The sequence below is a fragment of the Mauremys mutica genome, chromosome 5 (assembly GCF_020497125.1).
Source record: "Mauremys mutica isolate MM-2020 ecotype Southern chromosome 5, ASM2049712v1, whole genome shotgun sequence".
Lineage (NCBI taxonomy): Eukaryota > Metazoa > Chordata > Testudines > Geoemydidae > Mauremys > Mauremys mutica.
The window spans coordinates 106,808,961-106,829,641 of NC_059076.1; the positions used below are offsets into that span (position 1 = coordinate 106,808,961).

General features: G+C 39.9%; 1 long non-coding RNA gene across 1 annotated transcript in view; it reads right to left on the minus strand.

The window, feature by feature from the left end:
* Positions 1–20,681, minus strand: part of LOC123370640 — a 59,074-nt gene that overhangs the window by 9,562 nt on the left and 28,831 nt on the right. Inside the window, exon 2 of the long non-coding RNA XR_006579489.1 lies at positions 4,366–4,609. This is a non-coding gene — a long non-coding RNA (uncharacterized LOC123370640). The remainder of the gene's footprint in view (positions 1–4,365; positions 4,610–20,681) is intronic.

Sequence of the window (20,681 nt, forward strand, 5' to 3'; positions counted from 1 at the left end):
GCAGAGGTGGGGAGCTGCTGCGGAGAGGGAGGGTGCCTCAGGGCGCAAAACATCCTTGCACCGGCCCTGGAAAGAGGAAGTATGGAATGGGGGCAGAGGAGAGGAAATAATAGAGAGAAGGAAGGGGGGGGGGGAGCAATGAGCAAAATTGCAGCATGAGAGACTGAGAGAGGGGTGGGCTGGAGTTGGAGGAAATAACCAATCAGCAATGAAAACAAAATATCAAACCATTTAAAAAAAAAAGTCAATAGTTCCAAAGTGCTGCTGCTAATGCTGCTTGCTATCTAGGCTCCCACTCCCTGCTTAGGGAGTAGAATCTCTTAGCTACCAGGGACTGCTTTCACACCGAGCCTCCATGACTGGGGGCAGAATTGAATAACTCTGCAAGGTGATTGAATCCAGTATAATTTTACTAAACAAAAATAACAAAATACAATATTTAACCTTCCATTTGAATTGAATGTGAAATAGTATTTAGTACTGATATAAATGTATTGTCCTATATTCTTCTTGGGCTGGAGGTGGTAGATCTCCCTGCTACAAATCCTCTGCAATCCACTTTCATAGAGCCCAGCTATCCAAGCTGTATGTGGCTTGAGTGCATTTTGCCCTTAATGATTAGTAATCTTTGAGGCAAATATTGCTTGATTTACTCCTGCCTCAATGTTACAGGGTGCTGGGCAAAGGGTTGCTGATTCAGCCCTCTGTCATGCCAGTACCCATTTAGGGAAATAAATTAGAGCTGGCTGGCGATAACCTGGCCCTAATTGGGGAAGCAGGGACAGCTGCTGCCTAATTAGCCTGGGGCTGTATAAAAGCCTCAGGGGAGCAGAAGAAAGAAAGGGAAAAGGTAGGGAGTGGTAGGAGGGAAGCAACCCTTTCCTGCCTCCTGCAGACAGTGACGGGCCAACTGTACATGTTGCAATGGTGGTGGGAACAAGCATATGAATAAACTGCATCAGGGGTTACTACCCCGAGGGTCTCAGAGTGACTTTGTGGACCTCACAGTGGCAGGAGATGAGAGGGCCCTGCCGTGCTCTGCTTCACTCACTTCAATGGGACAATGCTCATGAATATGATGTCAGGATTTGGGTCTGATCCTTAAGTCCATGGAAGTCTTCCCATTGACTTCAAAATAACTTGGATCAAGGTCTTGATCCATAAACAATTTCAATGGATTTATTAAGAGATGCTTTAAAGATATACAGCAAAGCTGACAACAGCAGCAAGAGTTCAAGGTGGAAGTTCAGCCTCCACTTTGAATGTCCTAGACTTTTCCTTGTTTGTGGTGTTTAAATATAGTTTTGTGGTATTTAATCATCTGTAAGTTTGCATACTCAGCTTTCAATTTCACCCTGTTCCAACCCTGGGTCCAGAAACATGTGCAGCTAGAAAGATAACATTGTGTTGTATTGACAAGTTTTACATTACAGAAATTGGAACATTTACACTGCACAAAATTACCTTTTTTCAGATTAACTGATTCATGGTGAATTCCCTTTACACAATGTAAAAGGGGTAAATATTTGGGGTGTGTGTGTGTGTATGTATGTATGTATATATATATATATATATGAAATAGTGTGTTTTGTGTTTATTTGAGGATATGCCATTTTTGTTTAAAGTGGTTGAATTGTTGCCACTTTTCCATACAATTTCTTTTAAAATAAGTAGTTTGGAATTTCTCTAGCTGAGCACATAGTATTATCCATATTACATACTTCCTATTGCAAAATCCTTGTTTTCAAGTGCTTTTTACTTTTAGAGGGTTTTGTTTTGTTTGTACTTTGCAGTTTCAATATGTCTAATTAGGACTGGTCTGGAGTCAGTCCTAATGATGCAAAATATTTCACGGTCTCTCAAAGCTTTCTTTTCTTTTTTCCCTGTCTAGAAGAACTAGCAAGACACCTCTGAGGCTGATAGAAAGATTTTATATCTTAAGTATTTATATTGCCTCCATTACCATAGCATCTGAATACCTCACAGGCTTGAGTATTTATCCTTACAACACGGTTTTGAGGTGATGGAGGTGACTAGAGAGACTCAGTTACATGGCCAAAGTGTCTCACAGTCTGCGGTAGAGCAGGGAATTGAGCCCAGGTCTCATAAGGCCCTGGCTAGCAGCCCAACCACTGTTCCATCCTTCCAAATCAAAGTATATTTAAGTACAGTATCTTTATTTTTAAGGGGGATATCTACTCTCAAAACCCTTCAGAAGCACTCCTTGCATATGATAAACATAAACTCTTGAGCAATAGTCAACATGGTTTCTGTAAAGGGAAATCGTGTCTTACTAATCTATTAGAATTCTTTGAAGGGGTCAACAAACATGTGGACAAGGGAGATCCGGTGGACATAGTGTACTTGGATTTCCAGAAAGCCTTTGACAAGGTCCCTCACCAAAGGCTCTTACATAAATTAAGCTGTCATGGGATAAAAGGGAAGTTCCTTTCATGGATTGAGAACTGGTTAAAGGACAGGGAACAAAGGGTAGGAATTAATGGTAAATTCTCAGAATGGAGAGGGGTAACTAGTGGTGTTCCCCAAGGGTCAGTCCTTGGACCAATCCTATTCAATTTATTCATAAATGATCTGGAGAAAGGGGTAAACAGTGAGGTGGCCAAGTTTGCAGATGATACTAAACTTCTCAAGATAGTTAAGAACAAAGCAGATTGTGAAGAACTTCAAAAAGATCTCACAAAACTAAGTGATTGGGCAACAAAATGGCAAATGAAATTTAATGTGGATAAATGTAAAGTAATGCACATTGGAAAAAATAACCCCAACTATACATACAACATGATGGGGGCTAACTTAGCTACAACGAGTCAGGAAAAAGATCTTGGCGTCATCGTGGATAGTTCTCTGAAGATGTCCACGCAGTGTGCAGAGGCGGTCAAAAAAGCAAATAGGATATTAGGAATCATTAAAAAGGGGATAGAGAATAAGGCTGAGAATACATTATTGCCCTTATATAAATCCATGGTACGCCCACATCTCGAATACTGTGTACAGATGTGGTCTCCTCACCTCAAAAAAGATATTCTAGCACTAGAAAAGGTTCAGAAAAGGGCAACTAAAATGATTAGGGGTTTAGAGGGGGTCCCATACGAGAAAAGATTAAAGAGGCTAGGACTCTTCAGTTTGGAAAAGAGAAGACTAAGGGGGGACATGATAGAGGTGTATAAAATCATGAGTGATGTTGAGAAAGTGGATAAGGAAAAGTTATTTACTTATTCCCATAATACAAGAACTAGGGGTCACCCAATGAAATTAATAGGCAGCAGGTTTAAAACAAATAAAAGGAAGTTCTTCTTCACGCAGCGCACAGTCAACTTGTGGAACTCCTTACCTGAGGAGGTTGTGAAGGCTAGGACTATAACAATGTTTAAAAGGGGACTGGATAAATTCATGGTGGCTAAGTCCATAAATGGCTATTAGCCAGAATGGGTAAGAATGGTGTCCCTAGCCTCTGTTCGTCAGAGGATGGAGATGGATGGCAGGAGAGAGATCACTTGATCATTGCCTGTTAGATTCACTCCCTCTGGGGCACCTGGCATTGGCCACTGTCAGTAGACAGATACTGGGCTAGATGGACCTTTGGTCTGACCCGGTACAGCCATTCTTATGTTATTATGATACCTTCACATTGAAGGCCATATTTTTGTACTTTTGAAAGTAAGAACTTATCTTGCATGCTCATTATACTTAAACTGTGCTTATATGCAAACATTTCAAGCTTCACCCTGAAATGTCTAGTTTTGCAGGAGGAAACACGGACATATATTTTCACTAACCTGCACACTTGTAACTTGTATTAATTACCATTTAGAATGTTATTTTGGGCCTGCTTTTGTTGAATTATTGACTTTAGGAGGAGCAAGATTGGGCCTTCAATAAAAATGTATTTTTAGCAAATCCATTTTTTCCATTAGTAAGGAAGGGATAAATCTTTTGAAAGCATTCTTTGCAGTGATCTTTACTCCACATTCCAAAGGGAAGAACTCATGTTTATGGTCCAAAACACTGAGAACTGAACAGATATTGCTTCCTATATAATCCAATTGACACATACTTGTTAAAATATTAAGTGTGAAGTATTTAGGGCAGATTTAAATGCAGTATTTAGTGAAGGGATTTGCATAATATTGGACACTGATGCCATATTTGAAATGCCGACATCATCTCTCATAATTGAAAGCATAGTACCTTAGCAAAGAATCATTTATTAAAACCAAACTACTGTTTCATTAAAGCATTAGAATTTGCTGCATGGAATAGCCCTTGGGCAGCATTCTCAAATAATAGTGAATTGCTATTCTAATCCACAATTGAACATTTTAATAACTGTGATAAATGACTCACAAAGGGCTTGAGGTTTCAATGTCGCTGGAATTAGAATCGGCAGAGAGGCTGGGCATGGGTGATAGATGAAGAGGATTTTTGTGGTAAACACTTTGCGATGTCAGGACAATACCAGCTTATTGAACTCTTGGAGGCTAAATTCCTGTCCATTTGTCACCTTGTTGCCTGCAGATATAGATGTACATAGAGCAATAGTCTTACATTCTTTATCAGCGTAATATATTCTCATAAGTCCTGGACTGTTCTGAAAAAGATCAGAGGGGGAAACATCTTAACGAATCTCTGAGAAAATTAAAAAGGTAAAACAAGAACAGAATTGCTTTAAATTAAGAGATCCAATATATTGCTGAACGCTTTAGCGCTGGAAGCATTCTCTATCTTCTATCCACATTACAGGAACAGTTCCTGGTATTGCTAACATTTCTGTTAAGAGTTGTTTTTTACAGGTATTGTAGTTTGTATATGTTCATTAGTCAGTTTGAGTCTTTTTGCAGTATGGAAGAAATGAAATCAGATGACCACTAGCTAAGCATCTTCCTACAGGGCCGGCTCTCGCTTTTTTGCCGCCCCAAGCAAAAAAAAAGGGGGGGGGCACCGAAGCGGCAAAGCAGGGGGAAAAAAAACACAGTGCGGCTGGAGGGGGGGACAAAAAAACGGCGCGGCTGAAACTGCAAAGCAGGGGGGGGAAAAAACCTGTGGCACAGCCAGAGCGGTAAAGCAGGGGGGAGAAAAAACAAACCAAAAAAACACGGCTGGAGCGGCAAAGGGGGGGACGGGGGGAACAACGGCGCGGCTGGCAAAGCAGGGGAAAAAACAAAACAAAAAATCTACAGGGTGGCCGGACCCAGGGTGCAGGGGGACTCCCTGTGCTACAAAGTGTGCGCCCGGTCTAGTGGGGGGGAGGGAGAGGGAGCGGGGGGAGGGAGAGAGAGAGAGAAGGGGGCGGCCAGCGCTTCAGCGGGGAGCTCACCCCGTGGTCCCGATTGCCGCGCTGTCTGCCGGGAGGGCTCCGCGCTGCTCCGGTCGGCAGGGAGGGAAGGACGCAGGCTGCCCTGCCGAGTTTGCTGCAGGGCGCTCCCCTCCTCCGCGCCCTACAGGGCGGCCAGAGCAGCAAACAAAACCAAAAAAAAGCGGCCGTGCCGCCCTAGGATTGGGCGGAATGTCGCCCCCTAGAATCTGCCGCCCCAAGCACCAGCTTGCTCAGCTGGTGCCTGGAGCCAGCCCTGTCTTCATAGCTGCGTTTATGTCCTCATATATCCTCATATGGAAGTTGTTGCTTCATTTGTTGCCCTTTTCTGTACCTTTTCCAATTCAAATATGATTTTTTGACATGGGGTGACCAGATTGGTGCACAGTAATCAAGATGTGGGTGTACCATGGATTTATATAGAGTCAATATGACATTTTCCATCTTGCTATCTATCCCTTTCCTAATGAATCCCAACATTGTTAGCTTTTTTTGACTGCCACTGCACACCGAGTGGATGTTTTCAGAGAACTATCCACAGTGACTCCAAGATCTTTCTTGAGTGATATCAGCTAATTGAGACACCCATCATTTTATATGTATTGTTGAGATTGTTTTTCAATATGCATTACTTTGCATTTATCAACATTGTATTTCGCCTGCATTTTGTTGCCCAGTCACCCAGTTTTGTGAGATCTCTTTAACTCTTCAGTCTGCTTTGGACTTAACTATCTTGAGAAGTTTTGTATCTGTCATCAGATGTTTGGCTGCATGCATGTGTTCTTTCTTTGTACCGTACCAGCTCTGCGCAGACACCTGGCACAGCAGACCTCAATCGAGCTGCCCAATTTCTACAAGATCCATTAAGATACAAAGTATCCAGCCAGGGTTTGTTGTTGACAAAGCACAATAATAGCATCTGGCGGACTTTATGGGGATGCTAGGATATGTATGCCCCTGATAATGGAAACAGCTCTGTATGATGGGACTTTCCATTCCCCCTTAGGCTGGCCAAAGACGCTCCCTTTTATACACCAATACAAACAAGTTACATATTGCTCCTCTGAAATAGTTACTGCCACCTGACATGAGTTGTTACCAACCATTACCTTGTCGATGTTGGTTTGATCAAAACATCTCTATCCATCACACTGTCATCTTGACCTCATCTTTAGGAAGGGTCAGTGTGTTCTTGTTACCTTTTGCAGTAGGGGGATGTCTGTACCATACTTGGAATCAGTGTTCTGGTACCATCCTTCTGGAGTGTGTTTGTATGAGTGTCTTTTGCTTAGCCCTTCTTAAGAATGTGTGTATTTTGCAATACCAGCCCTGTTCTTGCCAGGTTCTGTGAGCTTGTAAGCAGGCAGAGCCTGACTTCTGCTAACTTGGCTTCTTTGATTTATATTAGCAAAGCTTAACGATTACTTTAGTTCAGACCTTAGGCTTCACCCAGGGCTTCAAGGCTTTATGTCTCAAGCTCTCTTTCTACTACAGTATCAGCTTCAAATTTTGCCAACTCACTTCATACCCCTTTTCCAGATCATTTCTGAATAAGTTGAACAGCACTGGTCCCAGTATGGACTCCTGCGGGACACCAATACTTACCTCTCCCCATTCTGAAAACTGAACATTTATTCCTACCCTGAGTTCCGTTCTTTTAACCAGTTATTGATCCATGAGAGGACCTTCCCTCTTATTCAGTAACAGCTTACTTTGCTTAAGAGACTTTGGTGAGCAACCTTGTCAAAGGCTGTCTGAAAATCTAAGTACATTATATCCACTGGATCCCCCTTGTCTACATGCTTGTTGACCCCCTTAAAGAATTCTAATAGATTGGTGAGGTATGGTTTCCCTTTACAAAAAACATGTTGACTCTTCCTCAACAAATCATGTTTACTATGTGTCTGACAATTTTCTTCTTTACTATAGTTTCAACCATATTTCCTGGTACTGAAGTTAGGTTTACTGGCCTGTAATTGCTAGGATCACCTCTGGAGGGTTTTTTTTTAAATACTGGTGTCACATTAACTATCCTCCAGTAATCTGGTACAGAAGCTGATTTAAATTATAGGTTACATACCACAGTTACTAGTTCTACAATTTCATATCTGAGTTCCTTCAGGACTCTTGGGTAAATGCCATCCAGTCCTAGTGACTTATTACTGTTGAATTTATCAATTTGTTCCAAGCCAACTCTAATGACACCTCAATCTGGGACAGTTTCAGAGGCTTGTCACCTAAAAAGAATGGCTCAGATTTGGGAATCTCCTTCATATCCTCATCTCCTCATATCTCATGAAGACTGATGCAAAGGATTCATTTAGCTTCTCCCCAACAGATTTATTTTCCTTGAGTGCTCCTTTAGCATCTCAATCGTCTAGTGTCCCCACTAGTTCGTTAGCAGGTTTCCTGCTTCTAATGTACTTAAATGGTTTGTTTGAATAGCTGGTTGCTCTTCAAATTCTTCTTTTGCCTGCTAATTATATTTTTACACTTCACTTGCTCCTTTCTATTTTCCTCAATAGGATTTAACTTCCACTTATTAAAGGATGCTTTTTTTTTTTTTGCCTCTAACAGCTTCTTTTACTTTGTTTAGCAATGGTGACACTTTTTTTGGATCTCTTACTACGATTTTTTTAAATTTGGGGTATGCATTTAAATTAAGACTTTATAATAGTGTCTTTAAAAAGCTTCTATGCAGCTTACAGGGATTTCACTTTTGGCACCGTACCTTTTAATTTCTGTTTCACTAACTTCCTCATTTTTGTGTAGTCCCCCTTTCTGAAATTAAATGCTACTGTAGAGGGCTGCTTTGATGTTCTCCACACACAGGAATGTTAAATTTGATTAAGCTAGGATCACTATTGCCAAGCAGTTCAGGTATATTCACCTCTTGGATCAGATTCTGTGTTCCACGTAGTCAATTCTTGATTTAGTCCTTATGTGGGTTCCAAGCCTAGCTTTTCCAAGAAGCAGTCATTTGAGGTATCAGACTTTATCTCTGGGTACCTGTCACCTCAGGATGGGACACAATCAATATGAGAATAGTTAATATCCTCCAGTATTATTGATGAGGGCATTGTTTGTTTTTTAGGGTTTTTTTTTTTTGGCAGTCTCTCTAATCTCCCTGAGCATTTCAAAGTCACTATCACCATCCTGGTCAGGTAGTTGGTAGTACATCCCTACTGCTATTTTCTTATTTTTCAAGCATGGAATTACTGTCCATAGAGAGTCTATGATTCATTTAAGATGTTTACTTCATTTGATTCCGCTTTCTTTCACATATAGTGCCACTCCCCCACCAGCATGACCTATTCTGTCCTTCCGATATATTTTATACCTTGATATTACTATGTCCCATTGAGTATTCTCATTTCATCAAATGTCTGTGATACCTATGTCGATATCCTGATTTTAATATGAGGCACTCAAGTTCACCCATCTTAATATTTAGACTTCTAGCATTTGTATATAAGCACTTAAAAAGTGACTTTTTTTAAACTGTCTGCCATTATGCGATGTAATTGAATGGGACTCTTTTTCATTTGACCGTTTCTCATCAGATCCTACCCATATTTTATCATCTTCCATCCTCCCCTCCTTATTAGGATATAGAGAATCTCCATTAATACAGCCTCCTCTAAGGGATGTTTCAGTCTGAACCACATGCTCCTCCATCCCTGTCAGCTTTCCCCCAGCCCTTAATTTAAAAACTGCTCTGACCTTTTTAATTTTATATGCCAGCAATCTGGTTCCATTTTGGGTTAGGTGGAGCCCATCCTTCCTATATAGGCTCCCCTTTTCCCAAAAGGTTCCCCAGTTCCTAATAAATCTAAACCCGTCCTCCCTACACTATCGTCTCAACCACGCACTGAGACCCTGCAGTCCTGCCTGTCTGTCTAGCCCTGTGAATGGAACTGACAGCATTTCAAAGAATGCTGCCATAAGACCCAGACCTCAGGCCCAAACATCTATACTGCAATGAAGCAGCACTGTAGCTCATGTCCTTGAACCTGCATCAACTGACACAAGCCAATGTAGACATACTATTAGATTCAGGCTGTAGCTTGTTTGATAGATTGGGGCTAATTTTTCACTGCCTTGTGTCTGGTATAGTCATAAAAGAGTGCAAAGTGGGTGTAAAATGCTACCATTATAATTTTGTAGACCAGTTTTGCACTTGCTTTGCATAGATGAAAATGTCTACATAAGATGTAAAGTAGCAGAGAATCTGGCCCCTTGCATTACTTCTAGCTGCAAGTTAATGATGAATGAAACCAAAACTACCTAGGCAATTAAAAATTTTACTAAATTTACCACTAAAATATACTTTCGTACATGTGAAAAACTTTGGTGCTCTTCATATTATAGATTTGTCCTTATGTATCAAGCATCTATGGAAAAACTTGAAGCTAAAGTGAGTATGAAATGAAGAAACTTAAGTGATTAGAATGAGCCCATTGAGAATACAAGGTATCTGTCAAAAGCTCATAGAGAAATGGCTTTGTCTCTGAAAATGTCAGATATCTAGCCAGTTAATTTCAGGAGAAGTTAGAAGTTTGCTAAGTTTCTCTCCATTTTGCCAATGGATAGCAAATTTTCAAAAAGTGGAAGCTAATTTGAAACCAAGAAAGTAACATGCCCTCATTTTGTGTGTGCAAATTGGCCTTTGAATACATAATTACCACATTTTGCATATGCAGACTTAGGTGGATACATCCACTTTCATTTTTTGCTGGTGTAAATAGGTTGCTAGCTTTTGAAAATTTGGCAGAGAACAGTTTCTGTCTGGCACGGTACTAGGAAAAATCACTAGCATGTGGCACAATGTTAATAGTGGCATGAAAACAAAATAGCAGTTATTTTGATATTGGCAGATGTGATTATTGTCAATGAAAACCCAGGGAATAATTAAAAATTACTTAACCTACTTTCTTTCAATACAATATCCCTTTCCCTCACTGCAGCTATTCCTTCATTTCCTAGTTTCTCCTTTCCTCTGTCTCCCACTCCTTTTTACTTTCACATTATTCTTCAGTCATTTTGTCTGTTTCATTTTCCTTTCTCTCTCTGAAGTCAATACAAATTGGAATTAGGTTTAATGGGAATTTTTGGATGCACACTCTCTCATAATCAGACTCTCTTTCTCTCCAAAAAACCAGCAAAGAGCTTCAAGCTTTCAGAAATGTTTGCATGTGTTGCAGTAGCTGAGGGGGGAAGGAAGGGGAAATTGGCAATTGGAAGAGCTATTCTTTGCTTTGCAGTTTTAGTCAACTTGGTATAACTAATGTTTAAGTTAATAAGGCTTGACTGACATCCCCATCATTTTGGGGACAGGTAAAATATTTGTTTGACTATGCACTATCTATCAAACAGATACAATCCTTCATGGCATGTGATCTGATCCAGCATATATTTTGGAAAAAAGAAAGGTAAACTCAAGGGGGGGGAAAACCCCAAATTTGAAAGATTTTTTTTTCCTTTTCTCCGCTCTTTTCACTTCTAAAACTGAAACACACACAAATATCACTATATAAAGGAAGGATCTGCATAAAGCAAGAGGAAAACATTCGTATCTGTTAACAGACAGGTCCAAACCTCTATATCTGATATGTCTGTAAATGTTGGAGAAGTTTAGGTTCAAAGTTAGGAACTAGGCTATCTGTATATTGGTAACATTGCCATCTATCCAGTTTGGAACACCAATTGTCTGATCTGAACAGATTTGATCTGTTTGGAAGGAATTTGATTTATATAGAACAAAGCTAATTTAAATAAAAGTAAAGTTAGCACACTTCAGAGGGATCTCAGAATTCTTCTGCCAAAATAACAAACCTGCATATCAGTGTGCGACTCAAAACCACTTCTATGTTACTTACTCTACCAGTTGGATTCGTAACAAACAAAATAAGTCAGGACTGTCTTATAGTTTATACTATAAGTCTAGAGTACTGCTATGCACTAATCTAATCCTGGCTGATTAAATTGTACTGAAATAAGAGCCTAATCCTTCACCATTACAATCAATAGAAATATTGCCATTGACATCAGTGGGAACCAGATCAGGCTTTAGTGAATTATGGGCATGTGTTTAAACCAGCTACAAGGCATAAAACCAACATATGTCTCCATTCTTATTGCCAATGCTGACCTTGAACACTGAACAATGATATCCAATCTAGTTCTAGTCCTCTTTAAAGACCAAGGGGAAGAGAAGAGTTATTTTAGCTGTTACTGCCCCCATAATGTTTGTTTCTGATAGCACTTTTGCTACTGCTTTGTTTAGTTTTTAAATGTCTTAGGCAAATTTAAATGTCTCAGCCTTCTTTAAGGAACTCTCAGATAACCTAAGTCTAATCAATTTCACATTTAGGATGTTTTTTCATGATATTCAGCCTATTTTTTCCTTAATTCTATTCCATTATTTAATCTTTGCAGAGTACTTTAAAGATAGTGTTGTAAAAGAACAAAATATTATTACTCATATTTGTATACCTTTGAATTACCTGAATAATATTGTCCAGAACCATGTCCCACCTTTATCATTCATTAGATAAACTATAGGTAGCTAGGGCTAATCTTTTCTATGCTAGGTAAATAAGCTTGCGTGTGTGGACTGCAATGCAAAATTCAGCCCTATGTATAGATTAAAATCATTTAACTGGAAAATTCATTTTTTGCTTGGAGGACTATCGAAGGAAGACCATAGCAAAAGTACACAGACTAGATATGCTGTATTAGACTATAGGTGCTGTGCATTGTTTGCTTCGCAGGAGTCAAAGGACTGATGTTGGACTGGAATTACTGAATCCAGAAAAAGGCAAAGGAAGGCTTTAAAACATCAGAGTACTGTAAAAGGGAACTAGTTATTTCTGTCCATTCATGGAATTTGAGTATATACTATATTTAGAGCCAGAAGACAACTATTTCTCTTCTGAATATTCTATGGGAACAGGGGGCAAAAGGCACAATGAGTCTGTTCCCCTCCTCCACTCATGTACCCTAGTATGTCACAATGGCAGTTCCTGTGATTGGAGGTGCACAGGAGCTGCTCTGCTCCTGCATCTGCTGGAACACACATCACTCAGTGTTGGAAATGAGGATTGGCTATCCCTTTCTCCCACTCCTGTTTTGCACCAATGCATGGAGCATGTCAGCAGCCCTGAAAACACCAGTCTGCACTATCCTAAAGACCCTAAAAATGTTGAATCTACACGCACTCACACACAGGTCTTTAGGAAGAGATTGGTACAACATACTATCCATACTGCAGCTGAGAGCCCAGATGCTACATTTTGGCACAACTTAATAAGAGTGCTATTGTCTCTTATGCCACTTCAGAATATCCACTAACACAAGCTTGTGTATGATATACATTTAATATATTTCACAAAATATATGATTTGCAAGTCCCACTGATCTCATTAAGAGCAAACTGAGTTTTACTGCAGGTTCCTTCCATGTTGCCTAGGATTAGGTGGCTGGGAGTTATCTGTTTTTCTTGGACTTGCTTCTTGGTGATCTATATATTATTATTTTTTCAACCTGACTCAGAATGATTCCAATTAAACTTGTTCCCAACCAATTCTGCCTCACATCTATGACTGCAGTAGCATGATTTGGTCCTAAGATTTTAAGGCTGCTGTTCAGTATCTCAGAGCTTTGCGAACAGGGGCAGCTAACAGACTTTGGAGAAGGAGTTTGGAAGGGGAGTGGGAAGGGGGCAAGGGACACTTGCCATGCTTTAAAACCTTTAAACTAAATTATAATCAAAACTTCTTGATTTAAACAAAAACCCTATCATTAACCTAGGTAGTTGTAGGAGAGAATGCAGGCAGAAGCCCAGTAGCAGAGTGGGGGCTGTCCTGTTTATTACCCTCAGTATAGCATGTATGATTACCTGTCCTGTGGGTGGGTGGCCTATGTGTGGTTTCAGTACAAGGAGCTCCTGGCCCTCAGTGACCACGTACAGGCTTTGGAGGCCAGGGTGGCGGAACTGGAGGAGCTAAGGAAGGCAGAGAGGTATGTTGATGAGGCTTTCCAGGACACTGTAGATAGCCCCTGTGCTGTGAAGGAGGATGAAAAGCTCAGGGAAGGAGAGCTGTCAACAGGAGCAGAGGGAAACCTTCCTATAGAATCATAGAATATCAGGGTTGGAAGGGATCTCAGGAGGTCATCTAGTCCAACCCCCTGCTCAAAGCAGGACCAATCCCGAACTAAATCATCCCAGTCAGGGCTTTGTCAAGCCTCACCTTAAAAATCTCTAAGGAAGGAGATTCCACCACCTCCCTAAGTAACCCATTCCAGTGCTTCACCACCCTCCTAGTGAAAAAGTTTTTCCTAATATCCAAACTAAACCTCCCCGACTGCAACTTGAGACCATTACTCCTTGTTCTATCATCTGCTACCGCTGAGAACAGTCTAGATCCGTCCTCTTTGGAACCCCCTTTCAGGTAGTTGAAATCCCCCCCCCCCATTCTTCTCTTCTGCAGACTAAACAATCCCAGTTCCCTCAGACTTTCCTCATAAGTCATGTGCTCCAGCCCCCTAATTATTTGTGTTGCCCTCTGCTGAATTCTTTCCAATTTTTCCACATCCTCCTTGTAGTGTGGGGCCTAAAACTGGACACAGTACTCCAGATGAGGCCTCACCAATGTCGAATAGAGGGGAATGATCACATCCCTCGATCTGCTGGCAAAGGAAGGGGTAGGAGAAATGTCCTGGAGGCCAAATTTAGGCTGCTAGGAAAGAGACTGAAATCCAGGACTTCTATGGTGGCATTCTCAGAAATGCTTCCAGATCCACACACAGGGCTGGTAGGTAGGCAATGCTTCAGAGTCTGAATGCATGGATGAGACAATGGTGTAGGAAGGAGGGGTTTAGATTTATTAGGAATTGGGGAAACTTTTGGGAGAGGGGGAGCCTATACAGGAAGGATGGGTTCGACCTAAACCAAAGTGGATCCAGACTGCTGGCACTTAACATTAAAAAGGTTGCAGAGCAGTTTTTAAACTAAGAGTTGGGGGAAAGCCGATTGCTGCAGAGGAGCACGTGGATCAGACAAAGACTTCTCCTATGGGAGAATCTATTGATGGATATCCTCTCCTCCAGACTAAAACGTAGAGATTAAAACATGGGCAAGATTAGATGAGAAACATTCACATAAAAAAGAATGACACATCAGAAAAGGGCAGACAAACAGTGACAAGTTTTTAAAGTGCTTATACACAAATGCTACAAGTCTAAATAATAAGATGAGTGAACTAGAGTGCCTCGTGTTAAAGGAAGATATTAATATAATTGGCACCATAGAAACCTGGTGGAGTGAGGACAATCAATGGGACACAATCGTTCCGGGGTACAAAATATATCAGAAGGACAGAACAGGTCATGTGGGGGAAAGAGAGGGAGAGTGATACTATATGTGAAAGAAAATGTAGACTCAAATGAAGTAAAAATCTTAAATGAAACCACATGTTCCATAGAATCTCTATGGATAGCAATTCCATGCTCTAATAAGAATGTAACAGTAGGGATCTATTATCGACCACCTAACCAGGACAGAGATAGTGACTATGAAATGCTAAGGGAGATTAGAGAGGCTATCAAAATAAAGAACTAAATAATAGTGACGGATTTCAATTATCCCCATATTGACTAGGTCAGAAGTTGGCAACCTTTCAGAAGTGGTGTGCTGAGTCTTCATTTATTCACTTTAATTTAAGGTTTTGCGTGCCATTAATACATTTTAACCTTTTTAGAAGGTCTCTTTCTATAAGTCTATAATATATAACTAAACTATTATTGTATGTAAAGTAAATAAGGTTTCAAAATGTTCAAGAAGTTTAATTTAAAATTAAATTAAAATGCAGAGCCCCCCAGACCGGTGGGCAGTGTGAGGTGTAGGTGACAAATCTGAGGAATTGTCACGGATTGAAGTGTCATTAGAGAGGTTTTGGAATTAATTGATAAACTTAACAGTAACAAGTCACTGGGACCAGATGGCATTCACCCAAGAGTTCTGAAAGAATTCAAATGTGACATTGCAGCGCTATTAACTATGGTTTGTAACCTGTCCTTTAAATCGGCTTCTGTACCCCATGACTGGAAGATAGCTAATGTAACGCCAATATTTAAAAAGGGCTCTAGAGGTGATCCCAGCGATTACAGACCAGTAAGTCTAACATCAGTACCAGGCAAATTAGTTGAAACAATAGTAAAGAATAAAATTGTCAGACACATAGAAGAACATAAATTGTTGGGCAAAAGTCAACATGGTTTCTGTAAAGGGAAATCGTGTCTTCCTAATCTATTATAATTCGTTGAAGGGGTCAACAAACGTGGACAAGGGGGATCCAGTGAACACAGTGTACTTAGATTTCTAGAAAGCCTTTGACGAAGCCCCTCACCAAAGGCTCTTATGTAAATTAAGTTGTCATGGGATAAGAGGGAAGAGCCTTTCATGGATTGAGAACTGGTTAAAAGACAGAGAACAAAGGGTAGGAATAAATGGTAAATTTTCAGAATGGAGAGGAGTAACTAGTGGTGTTCCCTAAGGGTCAATCCTAGGACCAATCCTATTCAATTTATTCATAAATGATCTGGAGAAAGGGGTAAAGAGTGAAGTGGCAAAGTTTGCAGATGATGCTAAACTGCTCTAGTTAAGACCAAAGCAGACGGTGAAGAACTTTAAAAAGATCTCACAAAACTAAGTGATTGGGCAACAAAATGGCAAACAAAATTTAATGGGATAAATGTAAAGTAATGCCCGTTGGAAAAAATAACCCCAACTATATATACAATATGATGGGAACTAATTTAGCTACAACTAATCAGGAAAGAGATCTTGGAGTCATCATGGATAGTTCTCTGAAGACAGCCACACAGTGTTCAGCTGCAGTCAAAAAAGCAAACAGTTTGTTAGGAATTATTAAAAAAGGGATAAAGAATAAGACTGAGAATATCTTATTGCCCTTATATAAATTGCTGGTATGCCCGTATTTGAATACTGTATACAGATGTGGTCTCCTCATCTCAAAAAAGATATACTGGCATTAGAAAAGATTCAGAGAATGGCAACTAAAATGATATGGGGTTTGGAACGACTCCCGTATGAGGAGAGATTAAAGAGGCTAGGACTTTTCAGCTTGGAAAAGAGGAAAATAAGGGGGGGGATATGATAGAGGCATATAAAATCATGAGAATCATGTGTGGAGAAAGTGAATAAGGAAAAGTTATTTACTTGTTCCATACCATAAGAACTAGGGAATGAAATTAATGGGCAGCAGGTTTAAAACAAATAAAAGGAAGTTCTTCTTCACACAGCACACAGTCAAGCTGTGGAACTCCTTGCCTGAGGAGATTGTGAAGGCTTGGACTATAACAGGGTTTAAAAGAGAACTAGATGAATTCATGGAGGTTAAGTCCATTAATGGCTATTAGCCAGGATGGGTAAGGAATGGGTGTCCCTGGCTTCTGTTTGTCACAGGGTGGAGATGGATGGCAGGAGAGAGATCTTTTGATCATTACCTGTTAGGTTCACTCCCTCTGGGACACCAGGCATTGGTCACTGGTGGCAGACAGGATTCTGGGCTGGATGGACCCTTGGTCTGACCCAGAATAGCCATACTCATGTTCTTATCAATTCAGAAGTGACGTTTAGCAGGGTACAGGCTTATGTGAGCAGTTCTGTGTCTGGGACAAACCAACAGGCTGGTGGTCAACTAGGTGAGCCACATAGTAAATAATCACTCTCTTCTTAGTCAAAATTTCCCCTAATGTCAAGGGGAGATTTTCCTGTGTAAGGAATTATGAACAGGGCCATTTGATGTGTTCAGTTGGGGCCAGTATTTATTACAGCCGTTCAGAAACACTGCTTCTCAAAATAAGGGTTACTTGGATTAATCTCACTGACTAGTACTTCACTAGCAAATTTAAAGTTTGCACTAGTCAGCCTTTATGCCACCATTGGCCTACCACTGCCCTGTTTAGTTATTTTCACAGCATTACCAAAGATTTTATTTCAGACTTTTCTTGGTCTTTTTGTTTGTATTTCTTTGTTATATATAATATTCCTCTGACAATCTCAGATACAATCAGTGGTTCCTAACATAGTGTAAATGACTATTTATTCAAGGGGGAAAGAATAAAATGAAATTACATTTCTGAATTTCCTAGATCCTCAAATTTGATTTTGTTTACAAATTATTAATAATAACTTAGGGGAATTAGAGAATGTATAAACAAAAATAGGCTGAAACCAATAGATTTCCTACCTCCAGTGCATCCATGATTTATTCAGTGAAATATTTCTTTCGGAAGGGGACAATAAAAAGAAAACTAACTTCTGCATGTTAGGTGGTTTATTTGATTTATTTTTTATATGAAGAAAATGAGATTCTTACCATTCCTAGCACATGAGATGACTTGATAGTAATTTACAATATGCTTCTGTACAATGGTCAGAATACGGAGAAACAGTTGAATAGAAAATTGTGGCATGCACAACTATGGTGATTCCTAGAGTTAACTATTTCCCAACCATAGTCATACTCATTGTCATATAGTTCACATTTTTTAAAATGCATCTTGTGTCCCATGTTTGCCTGTGCCTTTATCCCACTGAGCTTCCAATCCTGACTGGAGCTTTGGGGACACTATCACTATTTAATAATTTTGGTTGGTCCAGTGATACTCCTCCTAAATTTACTTTGTACACGTTCTCTTCCATCTTGTCCTGTGAACAAACTCCCATTGGCTTCATTAGGAGTTCCCAAGGAGGGCAAGGCTGAGGCTCTAAATCACTAGTTACCAGAACATTGCTGATAGCCAGGCCTTTTATCTACCTGCTGCCAGATGGTTTGTTTATATTTGCACAGCCTTCTGCAGCTCCCAGAGGCCATGGTTTGACATTCCCAGCCAATGGGTCTGCGGGAAGCGGCAGCCAGCACATCCCTGTGGCCTGTGCTTCTTCCCGCCAGTGGACTATCCTGATGGACACCCACCTGATGGGTTGCCCACCACTGATATACACTATCTTCATTTCAGATTTGGAATGCTACTGCAGCTATTGCTAATCATATATGATACAAATACAATGCAATGAAATGTCTGCAAAACTGGATTTTGTTTTATCAACTTGAAAGTGAAATCTGAAGATGTATGCTTCAGAAACTCATCTGATTTTAAATGACCATAAAATCTGAAATTCCCATGAGTACCTATAATCACTGAGATTCACAAGCTCCTTGCATTATTTATATCTGCTAGTTTCTTCTGTAGTTAACAATCAGATACAAAGTTGACTTCTTCAGTAACATTTGAAGATAAGTTGGAGATACTTTGGGGAACTTTTAACTGAATGTGAACATTTTAGTTTAAAAAGTCTGGTATTTTTGAAGATACCAGGCAAGTTTAGGTCTTGAGACAGCTTCCATCATAATCTTTGCCTGTTACAAATTATGCAGATAATAAAGAACAAGGTTAGTCCCCTCCTCCCCATCCCAACTCACTCTCATTGAGGGAAAAGGTACTTTTAAAAGCTCTGGCTCAATTCTACTCTCATGCTGGTGTAAATCCAAGGGAACTCCATTGTTATTAATGGAATTGTTTCAGATTGACATTGATTTAACTCAGAACAGAATTTGGCCATTTGTGATTATGAATTTGAAGGTTTCCTACTACATTCTCCATATTAGGAGGTATTTATGGCCATGCAAAGGCAGTAAGGGGATTAGTTTTGCAAGAATTCAGAGTTTCAGATAGACATCAGGTATCAACAGTCTGGATTTTGATTAATCCACACAGACAGCTTGGACCTCCATTCTGCTCCATCATCCTTTCCCCCTGGCTGGCAGAATAACTCTTGGATAATGTACTGCCATTAGTTCCAGCATCAAAATATTCACTACTTCTCTCTCAGAAAGAGAAACTGTGAAGCAGGAATATGTTGATGCTGCTTGGTGCAGCTTTAATCTGTGGGGATTTTGGCATGGGAATTATGTGTGCCTCTGAAGAACTCGTGTAGTCTGCTCCTTACCTCTATCTCCTGGGTGAAACATGCCCCCTCCCAGAAAAATTAAAGCTGCAACCATAGGTATTACAATGCAGATGGGCTTTTATGGTAAAAGGGGAGGGAGTAGCTTAGGGTACAGCTCTGGTTCCCATCCACAGACACTATTTGCGCCTTTTGGCAGCCAATTTCTTATTTCTCCTCTCTCCACCAAGCCCCACAGGACAGCATCCAGCTTAGACAAAAGCTATAATGTTTTGGGCTAAATCAACCCATACTTAACAAATCTCATTCAGGGTGAGATTCTCCCTTTCTTATTCATACTGAATAGTACATTACTCCATGATTAAATGGAACTATTTTCAGAGTCAACTGCTACTTTGCATTAATAACAGCAGAATCTGGCACTTAGAGAACTTCAGTTGAAGCTATTTTCATCAATAAGGTTGAAATTTTCATTTTGCTTCTGTGTAGATGCTACGGGCACACTGTGTGAACAGTTAGGTCTTTTGTATTGCTCTGTCAGATCACCCACTGTCCCTTTCTGCCACTGATGTGCTGTTTCCTATCTACATAAGAATATCCTTCTAAGAGTTAAAATAAATTTGTTTGTATAACTTTACATTTCATTATAATTTTCAAAAGGAGTCCAAACCTAGACACCTAAAATAGATTTGACATTCTTAAACAAAATCAAGATTTGCATCAATTAATAAAAAAAAACTCAATTTCCACATGTAGTGTCCCTTGGATTATACAAAGCAGAAATCCCATCTGTTACATTAGAGAATGTAAATTTGGAAGGGGAAAAGTCAGGATTTCTAGTTTTCAGCAACAGAGTGCCAAAAAAAAAAAATCATCTGTCCACTGGAAAAAAAAATACACTCTGGTTTTACCACACTCCAGAGACAAGTTTCAAATTTCCATAGCCTTTCTAAAAAGAATGTGATTGCACTAGGATTCAAAAGATTTGATACTACACATGCAATTTTGCTCCTGCAATCATATTACAGGCTGGATTGTGTTACCTGTTTACATTTCAAATACAGTCTAAACTGCACATTTAATATCCATTTAGTTAGTCCATTTTAATGTATATTCCTATTTATAAAAATATATCAATGCCCTCCAGTCCACCAGAAAAGGATTCAAGAAAAGAGCATACTGAAACTGTTAATTCAGCCCTCTCCTGTTGCTGATTTTATTCTAACCTGGAGAATAGTAAATGTAGTCATGAAATAATGGAAAGGATTGTGTTAAAAGGGTTGAGACACAGAGCAACAGAGACTGATGATACAATTACCCTTCCTCTAGAGTCTAGGCTGTGCAGTACTAATG